This window comes from Camelina sativa, chromosome 5, assembly GCF_030686135.1.
Source record: "Camelina sativa cultivar CO46 ecotype springtype chromosome 5, ASM3068613v1".
Classification (NCBI taxonomy): Eukaryota; Viridiplantae; Streptophyta; class Magnoliopsida; order Brassicales; family Brassicaceae; genus Camelina; species Camelina sativa.
In genome coordinates this window covers 34,415,641-34,428,347 of record NC_141884.1, presented here as the reverse complement: position 1 = coordinate 34,428,347, position 12,707 = coordinate 34,415,641, and the positions used below count along the sequence as shown (strand labels likewise).

At 34.2% G+C, this 12,707-nt stretch overlaps 1 long non-coding RNA gene across 1 annotated transcript; it reads left to right on the top strand.

Moving 5' to 3' along the window:
* The first annotated feature begins 11,052 nt into the window (after nt 1-11,052).
* LOC147944728 (uncharacterized) lies at nt 11,053-11,991 on the top strand. Its single transcript, XR_015557701.1, has 2 exons — nt 11,053-11,224; nt 11,562-11,991. It is a non-coding gene; the product is annotated as an uncharacterized LOC147944728 (long non-coding RNA).
* Nucleotides 11,992-12,707: the final 716 nt, after the last annotated feature.

The window sequence follows — 12,707 nt, the reverse complement described above, 5'->3', positions numbered from 1 at the left end:
TAGTTATCTAAACACCAGCAATACATATTATTAGCAAAATAATTTTATTTATTTTAGAATGCACCATTTATATTAATAATGCAAGCGATTACAAAGAACACAAATGCATAGAAAAGTAAACCAATGTTAATGGTAAACTCTTCGTGGGTAAATTCTCCAACGAAGAGACCATAAATACAAGTGATAATTGCAATTAAACAAATAATTAAAAACAAGCTAATCATTTTCCAAAATGAAAACTTAAACAACTTTCTTTAGAAAATTTTATGAGGAGTGATGCGGTTTTAGATGAATGAAAGAGTAAAAATATGAGTGTATTTATAGATGGAAAATTACTGTTCATAGCCGTTTGAAATGTGTAAGATTTTTTGAAAATTTTTCTTTGTGACCGTTGGTGAAAAGTATTAAGCATAAAATAAATCATAAATTGAACAATCGATCAGTTATAATTTAGCAATTTCAAGTATATGTTAATATACAGGTGGCTGAGCCTCCTTATATATTAATCATAATATAAATATAATTTAACAGTAATATTATGGTGACGGAGTCATCCATGATATATCATGGTTTTTGTGGTTTTTAACCATGATATAAGGAGTCTTTTAGTGTCTTTTCATTTGTTTCTAGATTGTTTTTGAGTCTTTACAGGTTTTTAGCATGGAAGGAGCAAAATGGAGCAATTAGGATCAGTTTGGAGCAATAATCCACAAGAAATCAACTTGGAATCGATCAGAGGAGATGGTGTCGATCGACACTGCCTTAGCATCGATCGACACCCAGTCCAAACCGATGAGAGAGCCAAATTTGGAAGTTTTACAAAGTTGCCCGAAGTTTTCCATATTTGCAAGACTAGTCCCTGACGTGTTGTTGGACATATATATATAGTTTTTAGGTTTTCCAAACCCTTAAGTTTTATTCTAGCAAGCTTTTATTTTCCCCTGCAACTTTTGAGAGCAAAACCCTGTGAGAGATTTTAGAGAGCTTTTGGAGAGAAGAATCAAGACTCCTTCAGAGAAGATTCAGAACTCATTTTCTTCTCCCTTTAATCTTTTAATGTTATCTATTTTATTCATGATTTGTGTTCATACAATTATGTCTGAGTAGATCTGCTTGTTAGGTTTAGGGTTTTTCACAGGGATTTTATGAATTATTAGATCTGTTTATTTAGGATTCATTATCTATCTAGATCTTCATCTTAGGTTGTTCTTCATATTAATCCTTGATTGGCCATCTAGAATTAATACTCTAGGAAAATAAATTGATATGAGAATATAATTGATTTTCCTGATAAAACCTTTTGATGAGCAAAATTATTTCTTGCAAAGAGATTTGATTTAATAATTTTGTGAACAATCTAAACCGGATTTTATTGCTGATTTTTTACCTAGAATTTTACAAAGAGATTTGGACTTTCTGGTTTTAAATTTAGTTAATATTTGCAGTGAGAACTGATTTATTTTACAAAAGTGTTTAGAGTTCTAGATCTGTTCTTAATTGCTTGAATCCTAATTTATTGATTAATTTAATATTTCATAATTTCCTGAGAAATTCCCTAGGCCTAGCTTTTTGATCCATTGAATTTACAACAGTTTTTATTTAATATTTTGCATTGTTTATTTTAATTCAATTTAATCTGTTTAGCATAATTATAAAACTCTATAATTTACTGTGTAGTCTTGAGTCCTTGTGGAATTCGACCCCTAAGTAATGCAGTGATCTCTTAATTTGAGAGAGTAGCTCTAGGGTAAATTTGAGCATATCAAACCACGTAAGAACAGTAAATAAATTATGGTGACGGAGTCATCCACATTATCGGCGGCTGAGCCGTCCATTGTTATGGTGCGTGAAGCAGCCACTACAATAATTACTTATAGGGGCGGAATACCTCCCACTATAGTAACAGATAAATAATGGTGTTTTGAACAACCACTGAAAAATATATATAACTTTTTTTTTTAACGAGGCGACGTACCGCCCAGTAGAATAACGTATATAGTATAATAACATACATATTATAAATATATAATTATAACCCACCGTAGAGTGATCGTGCTGATAACGTGTTATAAATAAATGTTTGATTCTGTGGTGAATATAATAAATAATGTAGAGAGAAATTTATACCCGCAGAAGGATCGGGATACTGAATAAAAGAGAGATGGAGAGAGAGGATTCTAACTTCTTTATAATTGGATTTTTGTGAATTGTATTCGTATCTTACAACGATCGAATTCGTTCGTTTATATAGAGGTAAAAAGTAAGTTACTATGTGTGCATAGTGACGGTGGGTTCCACACAAAATAATAAATAACGAATGATTTTAACCATGGGGTTTTTGTGTTGCCTCTTTTATTGACTTTCACAACAATATATATATTGTCTACAATATGCATAGGATTAAAACATTTGTTTTGCTTGAAGTGGGTTTGTTATTTTAAATCCTTTTGCTACTTAACTCCCATCACATTTATTGATAACAATAACATAATATTATTTTTATTAATTATTGGGCTCATTATAAACCATCCCATTAGCCAAATTTTTACATTTGTAAGAAATGTAATTCAATCTTTGATATGATGATGCATTCTATAATTGGATTGATCACTGGCCATTGCATTAAGATCACTTCATATTTAAGTAATCACTAATTTTATATATTTAAATATGATTAGGTTTTGATGGATCTAAAATTTAACTATTTCAATTCAAGATCCAAATTTTTACGTAGGAATCCTCGAATAGACCAAAATATATCGGATCATAGATATTAATACCGTATTATGATCGACTTAGGGGCCAGGGTAAGTCCAAGTGGACTAAAACTGATATTAGATCATAGATACTACTACTAAGTACTAACTACTAACTATGCCTGATTTAGAGGGACAATGGACATTAATAAAATAAATTACTATTGTTTCAATTCTAATAGGCCTACTAAATGAATGAATATTAAGATCCATTGTAACAATTGTAAGGCCCAAAATCAAACATCAATGTTTTTCCTTTATAAATTACCTTTTCAATCAATTTTACTAAATACAAGGTTCTCTTTCTTTCTTTTTTTGTTAAACCTCATACAAAGTTAGAAACCACTAAACTAGATTATTTATTTACAGAAAAAAATCACAAAATTGTACATTACAAAAAAATACGGATAGGAATTGTTAGATCGCACGTTTAAGATGTTTTTGGCCGACTTGTAAAACATTTGCTTTGTCTTTTATCCATCATTAAACAGTTTTCTGGATTAAAAGGGTGAAATGAAAAAATTGTTGTTCTCTTGATTAAAAAGGTGAAATATGGATATATATATTTTTTTTGGCTGAAATAATTATGCCTTTGCTTAGAAACCCGACTAATAAATAATCGACATTAACAACATAATAAAATCTTAAATTTCCTAAGCCTTAAACCCTAATTTCAGTAAGAACTTTAACTTTGATTTTGGATCCTCTATGCTTGGACTTACATCCAACGAATTCAGCTTAATGAATAACTCTCTACATCTTCTTCTTTTTCTTTTTTAGTCAAAACTCTCTACTTCTTTTAATTCAAAGTCTCTACCAAAATAAAAAGTCTCGCATCACCAACCTCCTACAGAGTAATAATATTATAATAAAAGATTGAAATAGACGGATTTAGTTTTAACCAATCCACATTTTAAGGAAATTTTACGTTGAAAACTGATGTATTTCTGAAAGAAAGACAAAAAAAAAAAAAAGACGAAATCAAGAATTAAACAACTAACTGTTTTTTTTGTTCATATGGATTTATATATGTTGACAGCTGACCAAAAATGTATACGATATAGCTGTTTGCATAATGATGTACACAACTGCACATGTTTCATGCTTCTAACTAGTTATTCAACATAAAATACATTTTTCCAGTTGTCGATAAAATAATTTTAAAAAACTTTTACGAACGTGAATTAAGAAGTCGCGTGGTATTGTGGTAACCGATATTTTCAAGATCACACAAAATTTTCAACTCCTTTGTATGTCCTTACAAAATTGTGTATAATTTTAGACTTTTGTTGAAGATTTTTTTAATGACAAGTTCTCTTTAAACAGAGAAACAGAGGAGGAAAGATTGGTTTTCTTATTAACTCAATCGATGATCTGTAATACAGAGACTTGTTCCTTTTATATTAGGATACAAGAGATACAAGGTTTTAACCTAGTTTCTAGGTTCTTCTAATCTTTATTACTCGTGGCGTTATTGTTGTCGTCCGATTGTAAAGCAGCAAAACGATTCTTGACTGTGATAGTTGTACTCTCCGCAGATATTGTCTTATTTGCTAACTTCCTTTTTTTGTCGTTTGTTGCAGGTATCCGTTGATCCTTTGGAGGACATTGTTTGTCTTGTGGCAACATATTAGGCCTTGGACCTAATAGGCCTTTTTGCAAAGACATATGGTTTTGGGTTTTGGTCTTCACATTCCCCCGCAAACTTGGAGTGGGTGGCACACCAACGCCAAGTTTGAGCCTGAGAATCTCGAATGGTCTTTGAGGAAGTGACTTGGTGAATATATCAGCGAGTTGATAATCAGCTGGGATATGATTCATGATGAGGTTTCCAAAAGCGACCTGTTCACAAACGTAGTGGTAATGTGTTGCAATGCAGGTCCGGTCTTGTCAAAGTCAGATATTGCAGACGTCCGGCCAAGCTACGAAAGTATTTTGGATTGGAAAACAGAGCAGATTGTTGTTGCTTTCTGTTAAGTTGCTGAGGGAGAGGTGTTGCAACTGATGCACAAGTAGACATTCCAGCTGTAGCAAGGAGATCTTCTGCATATTTTTGTTGTGACAAGAACATTCCAGTCTCGTTGTATTGAATTTGAATCCCGAGAAAATAGTGAAGCTTACCGAGATCCTTCATTCGAAATTGTGTGTTCAGTTGAACAAGGAGATCAGAGAGCAGTTCAGAGGAGTTTCCTGTGATAGCCATGTCATCAACATATAATAGAAGCATGATGACATTGTTACCTTTGTAACAGACAAAGAGAGATGGATCTCTCAAGCTGCAGGTGAAGCCAAACTCTAGTAGAAATTTGTTGAACTTATCAAACCAAGCTCTTGGTGACTGTTTGAGTCCATACAGAGACTTGTGCAAGAGACAGACATGATCTGGATATCGTTCATCAACAAATCCAGCAGGTTGCTTCATATAAACAGTTTCAGGGAGATCGCCATGTAAAAAGGCATTCTTCACGTCCATTTGTTTTACTTCCCAGTTCATCATTGTGGCGAAGTGAAGAACAGCTCTTACTGTTGCAGTTCTGACCACTGGACTATATGTTTCAAGGTAGTCAATGCCCTCTTCTTGCTTGAATCCTTGAGCCACGAGCCTAGCTTTGTATTTGTCCAGTGAGCCATCTGCATTTAGCTTGACGCGAAAAACCCATTTTGATCCTAGAACATGCATATCTGGAGTATGAGGAACTAATGAGAAGGTGTTTGCTTCTTTGCAATTACACATTTCTTCATTCATTGCTCCTGTCCAATTTGGATCCTTTAAAGCTTCAAATACTGTTGCAGATTTGGGGTAAGAGACCTTTTGAGTGAGAAGAGCATATCTGGGATTCGGTTTAGATATCCCTGCTTTGGAGCGAGTGTTCATTGAATGGGTGGAGACTGATGTAGGAGGAACATTGTTCTCTGCATTTTCAGCTGAGCTTTGCACAGTAGAAGCTGATAATTGAGAGCTGTTGCGTATAGGAACAAGATCTAAGCTTGCCATACACCCAGAACTCTCATTATCAGTCCTATGTGGTAAGTCAGTTGGAGATTCCGTTGTGAGGCTTGTTTCTTCTGCATAATTAGTACTGATTGTGGTCTCATTTTCTGTAGCAGGTGGTGTCGTAGGAGGAAGAGAAGCGGCTTCGACTGAATTGTTGGAAACATGAACTGACGTTGTGGGGGCAGATACCGCAGTTTCCACTTGATCACTGACCACAGTTGCAGGTGAGAACTTTTTCAGCCAAGATGTGTAAAGAGGAGTAGGTGCTGACTCTTGCAAATCTTTGTAGGTGGTCATGAATGGGAAGGTTGTTTCTTCAAACACAACGTGTCGACTGAGATAAACACGTTTAGTGGGAGGATAAAAACAATGATACCCTTTAAATTTTTCAGTGTAGCCAAGAAAAATGCACTTTAAGGATCGAGGATCGAATTTGGTTTGCGCATATGATCTGAGAGTCGGAAAACATGCACAACCAAAGGTGCGAAGAGCAGAGTACTCTGGTGGTTTGCCGAAGAGAACTTCATATGGACTTGTATTGCTGTTGAGACTGCTATGTGGTAGGAGATTGGAGAGAAAGTTTGATGTAAAGAATGCTTCCACCCAGTAGCTTTGTGGAGTTGCACTTTGAAACATCAATGTGAGAGCCATCTCTGTTAACTGTCGATGCTTCCTTTCTGCAATGCTGTTTTGTTGAGGTGTGTGAGGGCATGATATAAAGTGTTGAATACCAGAATTTTGCAGATGTGTAAGGAATTGATGACTTATGAACTCTCCACCACCATCTGACTGAAATGTGCCAATTTTTGTTTGCAACAAATTTTCAACCAGAAGCTTATACTTGATGAAGATAGAGCAAAAATCAGATTTTCTCTTTAAAGGGTAAAGCCAACAATATCTTGAATAATTGTCAATAAACACTGCATAAAATCTGAATCCTTGAACAGAAGAGACAGGAGAGGGACCCCAGAGATCACAATGCACTCTCTCTAAAGGTCTTGAAGCAATAAAGGTAGAGGAACTAAATGGCAATCTTGAACTCTTCCCAAGCTGACATGATTCACACACTTTGCTGGTACTTTTATTAATTTGAATTGCCTTATTTGCTGATAAAAACTGAAGAACCTGCTGATTGGGATGTCCTAATCTCTGATGCCAAACTTCATCACTTGTTTTGATTTGTTTTGTTGAGTAGTGCATCTGAAACTTAGGATCATCCAGCTTGTAAAGCCCATTATTTTCCTTTCCCTTTGTCAGAACTTTGAGTGATGCTTTGTCCTTAATAATAACATCAATATCATCAAATGTGACAGCACATGGATAGTCTTTAGTCAATTTCGATACTGATAGAAGTGACTTTGCTATTTCAGGGCAAACTAACACATCTTTAAGAGGAATGTTACCTGACGTAGAAGGGAGATTGGCGGATCCAACATGAGTGATAGGGAGGAAGTTTCCATCGCTTGCCATCACCATGTCACTGCCATGATATGGCTGAGCTTGCTGAAGACGTTGAGTGGAGTTGGTGATGTGTGCAGTAGCAGCTGAATAAGGGTACCAACTATTATCTTCGGTGACATCTGTGATGTGTAAGGCTGAGAAAGCAGAAGCACTGATCGCAGGCTGAGGTGGCTGCTGATATTCTTCATCAAAGCGAAACCAACATTCAAAAGCATTGTGGCCTCGTTTTCCACAGATTTGACACACCGGTTTTTCAGTGGAGTTGATTGATGGTCTAGGTGAGACAGTCGATGAGAATTGCTGCTGAAATCCTCTACCGCGAGTTGAGTACGAACCTCTGCCTCTGCCTCTGTTGCCACGACCACGAGATTGATAGCCTGAGCCCCTTGACATGTGAAACGCTAGATGTGGTGAGACATCAGTGGAGACAGAGTAGCCTTGGATCTTATCGTCATAGCCAGTGAGGCGAGATATGACGTTGTCATAGGTGGGAGCAGGAATACGATCCATTGAATCCTCAATCACGGTGATTATAGGTTCATATTCACGGCTTAAACCTCTTAGTGCAGCAAAGATTTTCATTTTCTCGCTAACTGGGTCTCCTATGGATGCTAGTTGATCACAAATGTCTTTTATTCCTCTAAGATAATCAGACATACTCTTATCTAATTTCTCAGCGTTTTGCAGACGGCGTTGTAACTCAAACAGCCTAGAGGAGGAAGTTCTGTTGAAGTGAGAGATTAGAGTTTCCCATACCTCTTGAGCCGTTTCAGAGCCGGTTACCAATCGCAGAACATTTTCAGACATAGAACCGAGCAGCCACGCCTTAACAACCTGGTCAGATCTGGTCCAGCTTTCATAGTCTGGGTTGAGTATGTCTTCAACCTTTCCATTGTTGTTGTTGCGAATGGGAATCTTCTCATCTGGTTGTTTAGCAGCACCGTTAACGAAACCAAGAAGAGACTGAGTGCGTAAGAAGGATTCGAACTGTGACTTTCAAATGAAGTAGTTTTGCTCAGTGAGCTTTATAGTAACACAGTTAGAAATGTGTAGAGAAGGGGAAGCTTAAGGTTCCATTATTTCGTTCATAGCTCTGATACCATGAAGAAAGAAACAGAGAAACAGAGGAGGAAAGATTGGTTTTCTTATTAACTCAATCGATGATCTGTAATACAGAGACTTGTTCCTTTTATATTAGGATACAAGAGATATAAGGTTTTAACCTAGTTTCTAGGTTCTTCTAATCTTTGTTACTCGTGGCGTCATTGTTGTCGTCCGATTGTAAAGCAGCAAAACGATTCTTGATTGTGATAGTTGTACTCTCTGCAGATATTGTTTTATTTGCTAACTTCCTTTCTTTGTCGTTTGTTGCAGGTATCCGTTGATCCTTTGGAAGACATTGTTTGTCTTGTGGCAACATATTAGGCCTTGAACCTAATAGGCCTTTTTGCAAAGACATATGGTTTTGGGCTTTGGTCTTCACTCTTTACTATTTTATGTTAGCTAGGATCCTACTTTCCATCTTAATGTAGAAGTTGGTGGTTCAATTTACAGTTGACAATTGATAAAATGTTATTCTATTCTAAAATGTTCTGGTTTCTGACTTAAGATAATATACGGTTTAGATAAAACCTTTAAATTATTCAAAATAAAACCAATATAATATAATAAACATATATAAATCATTCTATTTTATTCATGGTCAATTGATTTAAAGTTGGAAATTCATGATATTTTACAATTTCTATATACTAATATATTTTGTTAAATTTGTATCTTAGGTTTCCAACTAAAATCTAATTGGTAATTAGTGGATTGAACCTAACCTTTTATATATTAATGATAGTTCACTCAAATTTCCAGTGTGGGATTTGAATTGTATCCCAACAATCCCCTTTAAACCAAAGACCACATGTGAGATCTTAATACACCTCTTCGAGATGATAACTCCATATTGAACCGATCCTACTTGGACTGATAATAAATCATTTCTTGGCCCCTCCTTAATTGGGTTAACAAGAGAAATGTTTGTACCCATTTTTTTAGGTCACCAGAACTTGAATCTTTAGCTCTAATACCATGTTAAATTTGGGCTTATCTTGGATTTCCAACTAAAAACCAATTGGTAATTAGTGGATTGACCATAACCTTTTATATATTAATGATAGCCCTTTAGACTTCCGATGTGGGACTTAGATTGTATCCCAACATATTTTAACTTTTTTTTTCCCTTAATTTATATTTTAAAAATCTAAGAAAATAAACAAACATAACTAAACATATGATTTGGATGAATTTAACTGAAATAAATATTACGTATACGGACGTTACCTTTCACAATTAATAGTTTAGTAGTAGTGATCAAGATTTGAGTAATACTCTTTAGTCTTTCGTGACAATTTTAAAGTAATAGTTTAATAATAATTAGTATTACTATGAAAAATATAATTATTCAGAGACTTCATTAGCAATCTTGCATGTCTCCAAAAAGAAGAAGAAAGCTGAGTGTATTATAAGTTGTCTTTTTTTACATTAGTTTTAATTAATAAGATTTTGCACACAAAAAAAACAAACATCAAGCCTACGAGACGGATTGTGCAGAGTTAGTCGAGATGGTGCAGACTCCAGACGACTGGCCGGCCTTCGCGAATTTGATGGAGGATTTCTCATTGCTCAGATCGTCATTCCCTTCCTTCACCCTTTCCAAGATTTCTCGGGAGTCCAATGCCAGAGCTGACTGTTTGGCCCGCTTTTCAAGATTTTTGCCTTCTGAAACTTCTTTTGTAAACAGCTATCCTCCACTTTGGGCTACCAATCGTGGAGTTCTCTTTTAATTTTATTGTTTGGTTGAAAAAAAAAAAAAAAAAAAAAAAAACAAACATTTCCAGTTATTTAGATTATGTAGATATTACAGTTCGTTAATGGGTTACACGAGTATTGGCACAACCCATATAATTGGGTTGACATGTGTAGTACTAGTTCATCTATCTAGTCGACACATATGGAAGAAGTTTTCCAAGCTGATATGAAATGCTCACTGGTACCCATGTTTTGGCTCTATTCTAGTCCAGACTCCAGTGAACCGTATCACGAATATTTGGATGTGCTCAAATGCAACAAAAGTCATGTAGTGATCGCTTACGCCTCAAAGCAAACTAAGGGAAATTAAAGCAAGCTTTGATTATCTTACATAGTTACATTTCAATTTTATGGTAGAAAATTTCAAGTTTTCAGTGATCACTCATCATTAGACTTTACAATTATTTTTATTATTTTTTTATAATTCAGGAGTGATCCTAAAGGTTTCCTAGGCCCAAAGACTAATCTCCTGGGGCCGGGAGAAACTATGTTAAATTTCGAACCCCTATAGCCAATGCTATTCGAACCCAGGTGACGGAACTTTTCTCCCTTTACCACTGGACCAAGGCAACTTGATTTAGACTTTACAATTATTTTCTAGAGTTTAGAAGGTAAATTTTTTTTTTTTATAATACCTATCAAGTAATGGAAGAAAAAGATTCAAGTGGCGGAAGCAATAGCAACTAATTAAAATTATCTTTGTGAAAAGCACCACACAAGATTTCTTATCTCTTTTCCGATTTACCTCACAAGATTTCTCTATTTGGTATAAAACTATTTTCTTTCTTATTCAGGAGATCACTTTACAGAACTTTGCTAAGATACATAATGTATGAAATAAACAAGTAAAACAATCAAATTCCCCAAGAACCATGATTTGGTGTTGCCTTAATTCTTAAAATCTGAATCTTTGACTATACTAAACCATAGTACTAAACTAATAACCATCATATAATATTAGTTAAAAGTTTGAAAAAAAACAAGGTCACGAGACTCACAATAGTCACAAGTCACAACCTTTGACATCAGCCTCCACCACACACACACAAACACAATATTAACAATATATATTTATGTGTATATATATTATTCTCCTCTATTCCATATTCTCCATTTCACCTCTCTCATATCTCCAAGTCATCACTACCAAGAGGTTTCATATCTCTTCTACTCTCTCTCATGTTTTTTTCTCTTTTTCCTCTTTTTCTGAATTCTCATTGAGTTTTCTAATAACAAATTTACCTATTTACATGCATATATATATATATATATATATATATATATAGTTACAAGTAAAAATGATGCTCAATCTTCTTAACTTTTTGTTAAGATATATCTTAAAGTGTAGTAGATACAAGATTTATCTCCAAGTGAGCTAGTATTTATGCTAATCTAATAAATTCAGAATAGTAATTAAGCCCAGAAATTAATCTGGAATTACTTTCTGTACGTAATTGGAAGGTCTAATTAGTTTATTTCTTCTTCTTCAGTTGTTCCACATATATTAGATGGTGGTGAGGATGAGATTTGGGAAGATTATGGAAGGCTTGAAGTCAAAGATAAAGACGGGACTAAGGATGCGGAAGAGATCATCATTATCATCAAATTCATCTTCTTCATCATCTTCATCATCGTATGAGAAGATAGACAAGAGTGAGAGCATGAGATTTGAGTTGAGAAGTAGAAAGGCACACAAAATTATCCAAGAAACCCTTCAAATTGCCGACTCTCCCACTTCAAGAACTTATGCTTTCTGATATCATCTTTTTAACGTCCAAAACATATTCATACATAGAAAAATACATATGTATTTGCGTGTACGCATCTGTTTATACATATCCATCTAAAAATTGTACGTGTGTATGTATGTATGTATGAAAGGTTATATGTGTGATGTGATGGATCTTATCTTTTGCTAAATTGATGATTAGGTGATTACATCAATATATTAATACTCATAATTATGCTATAATTAGTTGTATCGAAAAGAAAAGTACATTATAGATGTAAATTGAATATTAATATTAAAAGAAAATCTTATTAATTGTAATTTTTACCAAGTTTACTATATTAAGGGTATTAAAATACGGTAAATACCTTTATATCCTTGACCATATTATAGAAATACGTACTGTTATTTTGGGGAAAAAACCATAAAAAATAATTTTTAGTGTTGAAATACATTTTTTTTTTGTTAAAGTTGAAGTACAATTTAGCCAAGTTACGTTTCTCATTTGTTTTTGGGAGATAACAATGAGATTTCAAATCAGAATTTTGTGCATGTGGAGAAACAACTAAAGTTGTCATTGACCTTTCAGAACCATAATAAAACAAAACCGAAAATACACATTTTTAAGGTTTTCAAAACAATAAACTTCACTTTTTCTTTTAATATTTGGTTCATTAACATTCTCTATGTCTTTTTATTAGTCTAAAATTTGTAGAACTACAAATGTAATGTTTCTTATGTTTAAAGTTCGTAAAAGAAATAAAAATAATAATTCCTTAGACGAATAAACAACCACATATTCACATAAATGAAAGTTGTTACATGGGTTTCTTTCCAACGTCAGTATCATTTCTTCTATATATACATATTCGTGAAACGTTTGTGATGTGTTGTTCAACCAACACTT